Genomic DNA, 9,229 nt, shown 5'->3' with positions numbered 1-9,229 from the left:
AGTAACATTTTTATTTTCATAACTATTAAAAATGTTACTACACATTAATTTTCTAAATTATAATAATGTTTTCTAAATAAAAATTATTATAAGTTATATTTTAAATAAAAGTTATTATAAATTATTAATTTATATTAATAATTATATAATAATATTTTTAAATAAACACTACAAAGAATTAAATTTTACTAGCCAATTCTGTGTTAGATTTTTTTTTTTCGTTTTATCATTCTGTGTAACCGTAAAAAATAATTTAATTGTATAATTGATTTTAATCTACGAAAAAATTAATTTAGGTTACCATTTGCTCCCCCTTTCGTTTGATCTCTCATGCTTTGAAGGTATTCTACACCAGAAGCTAGGATAAAATCTTCTTGATCTAGGGTTCGACACAGAACTTCGTGTGAATATGGGCGTCAGTATTCTCATTGGTTCCGGCATTATTGCCTAGCGTCACGCTCCGTTGATTGCTGCGAGAAAGGTGTTCGTGATCGTTGCATTGTTCAACAACCCAAACCTCTGAATCAGGTAAAGATTCTAGTGCATCTCGACGATTTAAGCAATTTCTAGCTGCATACGAGGTTTGTAGAGGCAAATAAATGATTTGTATAGGTTATTTTATTCCTGATCAAAATACGAAGTAGAAGACTTTAAATGTATAAGCTAATTTCTGTTTTGTACAGGATCTGGGTGTTCTTCTCTTGGAGTTGGTGCATTCTCTGAAAATGGACCTTTTAGAACAAATGGGAAAGTTCGATTCCTTGATTGAATGTGCGTTTTCTCTGTGGCGAAAGGTTTTCATTTGTTTTGGTTATTAGATTTATTTAGGAGAAGGGTATTATGCAGAGAGAACTTCGAAGCAAACTGTTGAGATTTTGTAGTGAAGAGGGAAGTCCTTGGATGCGGAGGTTGATTCCCTTGAGGCTAATATCAAGGACCTTGAAGCAGAGGCTTCGTTTTTCAATGCCACAGCTTCTCAAGTAGCGGTGAGGGTTCACTTCTTTGTTTCATTCTTCACTTTGATGATAATATGAATTTGATTTGTGTTTAGGCAATTTTGACGGTGACTTCTGTATTCTGTTTTAGAAATAGGTTGTGGTTTGATTGTTATAACCATTTAGACCATGTTAGAATAAGTTTATGTGAAATTTTTTACCATTCTTCTTAAACTCTGTATTTATGTTTTCGATTTTATGATAAATAAATTGCAGAGCCACTTACAGTTCTTTTTCCATTTCACACACTTATGTCCAAGCTATTAGCTTTCAGATACTACTTATGCTTATTCAAATAACTTTTATATTTGAAATCAGTCATGTATATTCTAATATAGTGTTGAGTACTAATCTCCCATGCTTTGTTTCGTTGTTTCTTTCACTTTCTCAGTACTAGTCAAAATATGTTTGGATTAAATCAATTTTTTGTGTTTGTTTTACTTTTGTAGGAAGAAACCTATATGTACACTGTTTCTGAACTATCAGAGAGGGAAAAACATGTAGAATCCATTTATCCTAGTGAAAAGATTCCTGTTGGTTCTAAAGAAAAACCACCTCAATCAACTATGACATAAAAAACTGAGGTATGATGCTCTTGTGACCCTGGTGAAAAGATTCCTATTGGTTTCTCACGTCACATGCTAGTCTATTCACAATGCAGTTGTTTAACACGTTGGTTCACTTTCTAGTCTAAATATTTTAGAGCTTTGAACTTGACATCCTTTTAGAGATTTTCTTATGTGTGCTTATTACTGTGTATTGTGTTTAGTACTTGACATTATTGAGCATCTATGTAGTTGCCATGTATTGTGTTTACTTAGTACTAGTGTTAGTTTTTGGTTTGGGAGGGCTTTATGAAGATATGCTCTAGTAGAATTTTTTAGGTTTGAATTGTGAATTTTTGGAGTTCTATTAGGAATCAATTTTTGAGTTAGTTTTTAGTCCATTAAAACTTGTTTAGATAATTTTTTTTACTTATTTACTTTCTGTTTTAATACAGTCCTTAGTATTAGCCTACTTTTAGAGTCCTTTTTAGGTCTTGATTAGTGAAATTTTTAGTTTCTTGTAGAATTCTGGTTATGAGTTGATTTTTAGCTATCTTTAGTTATTTTAAACTTGCATGAGTAGACTTTACCTTTGTTAATTTTAAAATTTAAATAAGTTATATAAAGTAGTTCAAAACCACTTAATGAGTCCACACACTCTTTATAAGTGTGCCTTTTTGTTGGTTTATGTAGTTGAAATTGAAATTGGTATTGTTCGTGAGCATTGTTTCTTTTTTATTATTCAACAGGTCCTAGATCTGTTCTTTCGTGTGCCAAAGGTGGAAGGCCTTTGTCTAAGCAAGGCTTCACTTGTTGCGTTGCCATAGGAGATTAAGGACTTTTGTTCTTTCCAGGGTTATCCTCCCCCCTCTCTTTTAGATGTTTTTGGTTAAATTAAGGACTTATTTGTTCTTTTCAGGGTTATCCTCCCCTTTCTTTTAGATGTTTTTGGTTAATCTTTTGGTTTCTGAACTTTGATCATTTAGCTTTGGTTGCTTAAATAAATGTAATATGTATCGGCTAATATGATAGTCCTTCAGCATATTTTAAAATTTTGGATTTTTTCCTTGTAATATGTATCGGCTAATATGATGGCGTTGGGGTTGTGGTTTTTGTCCTGCCCAATCACGTGTGAAATTTTCTGTTATTTTTAGTAACATTTTTAACATGTAGCCTTTTTATTAAGAAAAAGTTACTAAAACTTTCTAGTAACATTTTTATAATGTCACTTTTCTATAAAAAAATGTTACTATAAACTTTTAGTAACATTTTAAAAATGTTACATTTTTATTAAAAGAATGTTACTTAAAATATTTAGTAACATTTATGTAAATGTCTATTGATAAGTATAAATGTTACAAAAAATCAATAGTAACATGGGGAATACGTAACATGTGATAAAATGTTACTAAATTCTATTAATAACATTTTTCATGATTTAGTAACATTTTTTTAGTGTTACTGTACATTATATATCTAGTAGTGTCATATGTGTTGATTTATACATTTAATACTATAAATCCCGAACCGAGTCACTGTAACTATATGAATTAACTAATTAACTATCCAATTCTAATAAATACATATTCAACTGGATTGTTCAAATTATATTTCTATATTTATGTACAATTCCTTTTGTCTCAAACAATAACAAAAGCAATACTATATTAAAACCAATAACAACACCAACCAAATTAAAATTGAAATGCCATCTTAACAACTCCAAAATCAACTATCAAATAATTTCCCCTATTTGGAGATTTCTTTTGTTTCAAATAATAACAAAAGGAAGTCTAAAATGTATAAAAACTTTTAAAAACATTGAGAAAATCACGAAAACAATAAAATCATAAATTAAAGGTTGGACTAGTTTCATAACACTTAGATTTATAGTCAAAGAACTTAAGAGAAGGGTTTTAGAGTAAAAAAGAACTTTGTATGATTCAAGTCTCATCAGACAAATTTCCCAACACTCAGTTGTCCTCTAATGATAGGATGTATTCTTGAAAAATATGAGAAACAGAGTAAATATAAGGAGAGAGATAACATTAAAGAGAATGGAGAATAATATAATTGAATATAAGAAACAATAAGAGAAGGAAAAGAGAGAAAAAAAAAGTAAAAAAGAAAAAAGGAAAAGGAAAGGAAATGAGCCATAGCCCAAGGCTTAAGAGGAAGATGATCTTTAATGGTATTGTTTTAGAAAATGTATTTTGAATTATTTATATCATTTTTATACTTATTATAAAATAACGTGGCATTTATATAATTAAAAGTATAATAGAAAAAAAAATCAAAATCAAACCCTAAATATTTTTATATTTTCAGGCATCACTGGGTGACAAATATTTCGTCATTTTTAGGTAGTTATCTATTTAGAAAACACAAATTTTCACTATTTTTTTTAACTCTTAAGTAAATAAATTTTCTGACAAGTTTTATTTTTAAAATAATGATTTAGTATGTTTAATACATGAAGATTGAAAAATAAAGTACTTTTAAAAGTAAAGCAAATATGACTGCAAATTTTAGACAATTATATTTAAGATTTATGCTATTAATTTGTGTGACAGTATATTGACATAGTTAACTTGTAAAGAACATTAAATGCTCACAGAAAGATGACGTAGCAAGTTATTATAAGAAGGGGATAGAACAAGTCGTTAATGCTGACAATGTTCTCAAATGGGGAAGACTTCGCATTTTAGAATCATGATGGTTAGACTAAAGTTTTGAAAGAAATTTATTCTAATTTTTACTGAAAATTAAGAAGGATAAATACATATTTAATTTTTTTATTAGTTTTTTTTTATTAAGTAGTAAAACTACTCTTTAAAAGAACTTGTAATACTTTTCCTCTTATCTCAAGTATTGAAGTATCTACGAGCACCATATACGTAGTACTGTTAGATCTGTATTGGGTGACTTCGTCAACATTTAGAAGTTCATCAAAGTTTATTCTGAAATAAAAAACTTCTATAGAAAAAAAAAAACATTATATTTATACTTTTAGCTCTTAAATTATGTATAACTTTTAAACATATAATAATAATTTTACATTTTAAAGTCATCACTTCTGAAAGACCTCTTATTTATTATATATAAACACTAAACAAATAATGATAACTTTAAAAAACTGAAAAGAAAATTGGATTAAAAATGGGAAATATATTTGGATTTAAGGTTATTACCTGTTAAAGTTAAAGTGAAGCTCCAAAAGAATTCAGTGAAAACGAAGATTTTTTTATTTTGATGATAATTAAAGATGGTAATGTTGAAGATGTATCTCAATCAGTATATTACACTACTACACACACATACACACATACAAACACATATATATATATATATATATATGTGTTTGTATGTGTTATATATATATATATACATATATATATATATATATATATATATATATATATATATATATATATATATATATATATATATATATATATATTCTCTAGTAACATTTAAAAAATTTCACGAAATTATAAAAAATGTTAGTAGTATGATTTAGTAATATTAGATCACGGGTTACTTGTAATCTTTTTATGTTAACATTATTTTTACATATTAATTAAGACATTTATAAAAATATTATTAGATACATCTATTTAATGAAAATGTAAAATTTTAAAAATGTTACTTGTAACGTCATATTTTAAAATAGATAAATCTATTTAAATAAAACATCGTCCATATTATAATATTTAAGGGTACGAGACTTAAAATATGACTTAAAATATGAGGACTTCACGACCATCCAAGTATTCAATAAAGAAAAACTAAGGTAACCACTGTACCCTTAACAAAACAGAAAGATTCAACAGATGACCAAAAGTTTGCTCATAAGCAAGGGATTACAATATAATAATAACTCTTCAACGTGGGCTCCTCAGCAGCCCAACACTAAAACATGTCCAACTAAGCTGCAGCATCCTCGTCGCCACTGCGATCACTAGGAGTTCCCACATCTGCTCGCATCAATAAATTGATGATCATCGCAAAAGGAGAAAACCACACACGAGACACACAAGCAAACAAAAAGGGTAAGCTAGAGTAAAAGGGTTTTATCATACAATTGAACATATGAATTTAAAGGCCGATAACACATAAATCACTCAACCATGTGATAGCAACCAACCCGACTCTAAGACTCATTTAGCTGGATACATATAATCAATCAGATTCACTGGATGCTTGCACTTGTGGTGGCCTCTACTGCTCTGCAGAGCCATTGCCAATGGGTTTCACCCTACCATGCACAAGGTTAGCCTTCAAACATCCAAGACCATTATCCTGCCAAAGACTAGGGCCTCTTGCTACTCTCACCACTTGAGTCAATATGCTCTACGTGAAACTAATTGACTCTTTAGAGTTTCAGGATGCAATCCTTACTTGAATCCTTACTAAATTATATAATGAGACACCACCACGAAACATTCGTGGAATTAGTCCTAACCATGAGGCACCACTATGAGCTCCCACCAAAAAGGGTCATGGAATTACGTCCTGACCATGAGGCACCACCATGAGCTCTCACCAAGAGGGTCATGGAATTACGTCCTAACCATGAGGCACCACCATGAGATCTCACCAAGAGATTCATGGAATTACGTCCTAAACATACCAAAATCATGTCTCACCAACCAAATATAAAGTTATCATGCATACTAATCTCATGCCAATATTTATAACCAACCATTTAATCATGTTTCATATGAAATTCATACCAAGCTCATCAATTCAAATCTCAATACATCATGTAGAACATACAAGGCATCATACTTGAACTTTTTAAAGCAACCAATCATTCGATCATGTGAATCATACATGTATCCAACCAACCCTACCAATTTCGCTCGAGCTAAAGACTTCTCGCTTAGGTGAGAGGGATCCCTCGCTCAAGCTACCAGCTCTCGCTTGGGCTAGACTGTATACAGAGGGCACGTCGAGGTCTCGCTTAAGCTAGCCCATCTCGCTCAAGCGAGACTACTCTCGCTCAAGCGAGTGGCCTTTGCTTAGGCGAGCCCTCGAACCAGAGAGAAAAGTGGGTTGCAGTTGTTCTCGCTCAGGCGAGAGCTCCTCGCTTAAGCGAGAGCTTTTCATTTTGAGCGACCAACAGCTCGCTTGGCCGAGATCAACAGAACCTCCTCTACTCTCAAGCGACCAAGCTAGATTCAATCACATTAACAACACAAGCAATGTATTTTCATACGACAGACAACATGAACCAAGCATCCATAATGTAAAATAGGCCAAGCATGCAAAAAATGACTTAAAACAGGGAAACCCTAGCTTCCCTTACCTGGAAAATGCTAGCCAAAGACTTTGACACCTAAGCCAACGAGCACAACAACTCTAGGAGCAGATTCGAGAGCTGGGAACAGTGGCATAGATTGAAAATGAGGTTATCAAAGTGTACCTCTATTGGAAACACAAAACAAAGCTTAGAAAAAGAAAGGGTACAGGTTGAGAAGCAACTTACGTGGGATAAAATGGGTTCTTCAAGCTCAAACAATGAAAGATGAATAACATTTTGAGAATAAAAGAATAGCATTTCTATTTGTCATCATAATTAGAAACGATGAAAGATGAAACTAAAACTACATAATAAAGCTCTAATTGTAGATGGAAAAATGCACATGCACATGTATAACAAACCACAAATTTGTCAGAAATAATCTCTCTTCATTTTCTAGGCACCAATCACTTTTTTTCTTTGAACTGAATCCTTACTTTAAAATAGACAAGTAGTAAAATCATATATTTGAGTTATTGCCTCTCAATTATGGACTAGACTTCCTAATTTCTCTAGTGTATATCTGATTATGAATATGTGTAAGTACAATTAACAAAGGAATATGTAGAAACATAGATAAAGCAATAAGTTACGAGAATTAAAAAAAGAATTGCACATCTAAACTTGTAGATTCTTACAAGAGGTCCTCCTTCACAAAATTCCACAACGCCTAGACCAATTAAATTTCCCTACAAGATGAGAAATTCAAGAATGAATCACAACAGGTCTAAAACTATAAAAAAGAATGAAGGTATTGTTGTTTTGTTTCCTCATCATACACAAACTTAGACTCACGTACTTTTATTGCTTAAAAAATTAGGTCATCATTTTGAGACAACAAGGCACACAAACCTGCAGTAAAAGGAAAGCAAACACAAGTCGCCGCGATCGTGAAGCACATCTCCTCACTTTGTCAGCCCGTGGAAGACGATAATGACGTCGGTTATGGCGAGAAACGCGGAGTGACAGATTTTAACCTCTCCGGCGTGAAATTTTTTGGCGTGATGAAGTGACAGTGCTGCAAAATTTCTTCAACGAGAAGCTGATCGAAGGCTGGTGGCGCTGAACTCGGTGCTAAACAGGAGGGAGTTCGACCGTATAGTGGTGGAGATGCTCGAGGGGAAGGCGATCGATATGAATGCACCGTGGCCGTCGATGTACGAGTTTGATTGCGCGGAGGAGATTGAAGTTGTTAGGGTTCTACGAGGTTGCCTTTGTTGGTGAGAGTAAAGATAGATAGTGAGACTGCTCGTCTTGAATTTCAAAATTATGAGACTAAGTTAATCATATTAGCTGCATTAACAATAATCAATTTTAGGTATACAATTTTATTTATAAATATATAAAATTATTATTAATATTATAAAATCTGTATTTATTAATATCTAGATTTTACTAATATTTATTCATAAAAGAATTTGTAATTTTTCTGCAAAAAATAATTCCAAAAAATTTATAGATAATTTTAGTGAAAAATGCTTCACAATAAAAAAAATAAGTATTTTTTGTAATACAATTTTTAAAACAATTTACACAAAATCACCTACTAATATTAATTATTTGTAAATAATAGTTTACAAAATTCATAGAAACTTCATCTTAAAAGTAATTCTAAATAATTTATAATAAAATTTTTAAATAATTTTTATAGATAAAGTGAGTTATCTCTCAGATCTCCGATTAGTTATGAATTGGTTTTGTCGTTAATTTCTCGCTAAATAGCGAGAAATATTTCTCGTTAATTTTCCTCACAAATTAATTACATAAATTTTTTTGTCACTAATCTCTTACTAAATAACGAAAAATTAGTGAGAAATAATATTTCTTATTAATTTCCATTGCAAATTAGTTACGTAATCTTTTTGTCGATAATCCCTTGCTAAAAAGCGAGAAATTCAAAAGAAACAATATCCCTCGCTAATTTTCCTCGAAAATTAGTTACGGAATCATTTTGACGTTAATCCCTCGCTAAACAACGAGAGATTAATGAGGAATAATTTCTCTCGCTAATTTTCCTCACAAATTAGCTACAATAATTTTTTGTCGCTGGTCTCTCGCTAAATAACGAGAAATTAGTGAGAAAAAATATCTCTCGCAAATTAGTTACGACATTTTTTTATCGCTAATCCCTCGTTAAATAGTGAGAAATTAGTGAAAAATAATTTTCCTTGCTAACTTTCCTCGCAAATTAGCTACAGAATCATTTTGACGCTAATCCCTCGCCAAACAGCGAGAGATTAGTGAGGAATAATTTTCCTTGCTAATTTCCCTCGCAAATTTTTAGTTTTGTTGTAATGATTTAAAGTGGAAAGATAAATTGATTGAAGTTACAAACCACATTTAAATAAGGTTAAAATCATGAAAAATCACTTGTGCACCCCATT

At 31.1% G+C, this 9,229-nt stretch overlaps 2 long non-coding RNA genes across 3 annotated transcripts; one reads left to right on the top strand and one right to left on the bottom strand.

The window, feature by feature from the left end:
- Nucleotides 1-308: 308 nt before the first annotated feature.
- LOC114188859 lies at nucleotides 309-2,662 on the top strand. 2 transcript variants are annotated; one of them, XR_003605464.1, is made up of 5 exons: nucleotides 309-528; nucleotides 684-771; nucleotides 847-986; nucleotides 1,445-1,579; nucleotides 2,290-2,662. It is a non-coding gene; the product is annotated as an uncharacterized LOC114188859 (long non-coding RNA). The 2 variants fall into 2 exon arrangements; XR_003605463.1 differs by having other exon boundaries at nucleotides 684-986; nucleotides 2,290-2,661.
- Nucleotides 2,663-5,222: 2,560 nt separating this feature from the next.
- On the bottom strand, nucleotides 5,223-8,118 carry LOC114187565. The gene is made up of 4 exons (XR_003605281.1): nucleotides 7,698-8,118; nucleotides 7,484-7,534; nucleotides 6,852-6,923; nucleotides 5,223-5,517 (listed from the first exon to the last, which is right to left on the bottom strand). It is a non-coding gene; the product is annotated as an uncharacterized LOC114187565 (long non-coding RNA).
- Nucleotides 8,119-9,229: the final 1,111 nt, after the last annotated feature.

This window comes from Vigna unguiculata, chromosome 6 (assembly GCF_004118075.2).
Source record: "Vigna unguiculata cultivar IT97K-499-35 chromosome 6, ASM411807v1, whole genome shotgun sequence".
Taxonomy (NCBI): domain Eukaryota; kingdom Viridiplantae; phylum Streptophyta; class Magnoliopsida; order Fabales; family Fabaceae; genus Vigna; species Vigna unguiculata.
This window is presented reverse-complemented; position numbering and strand designations above follow the sequence as displayed.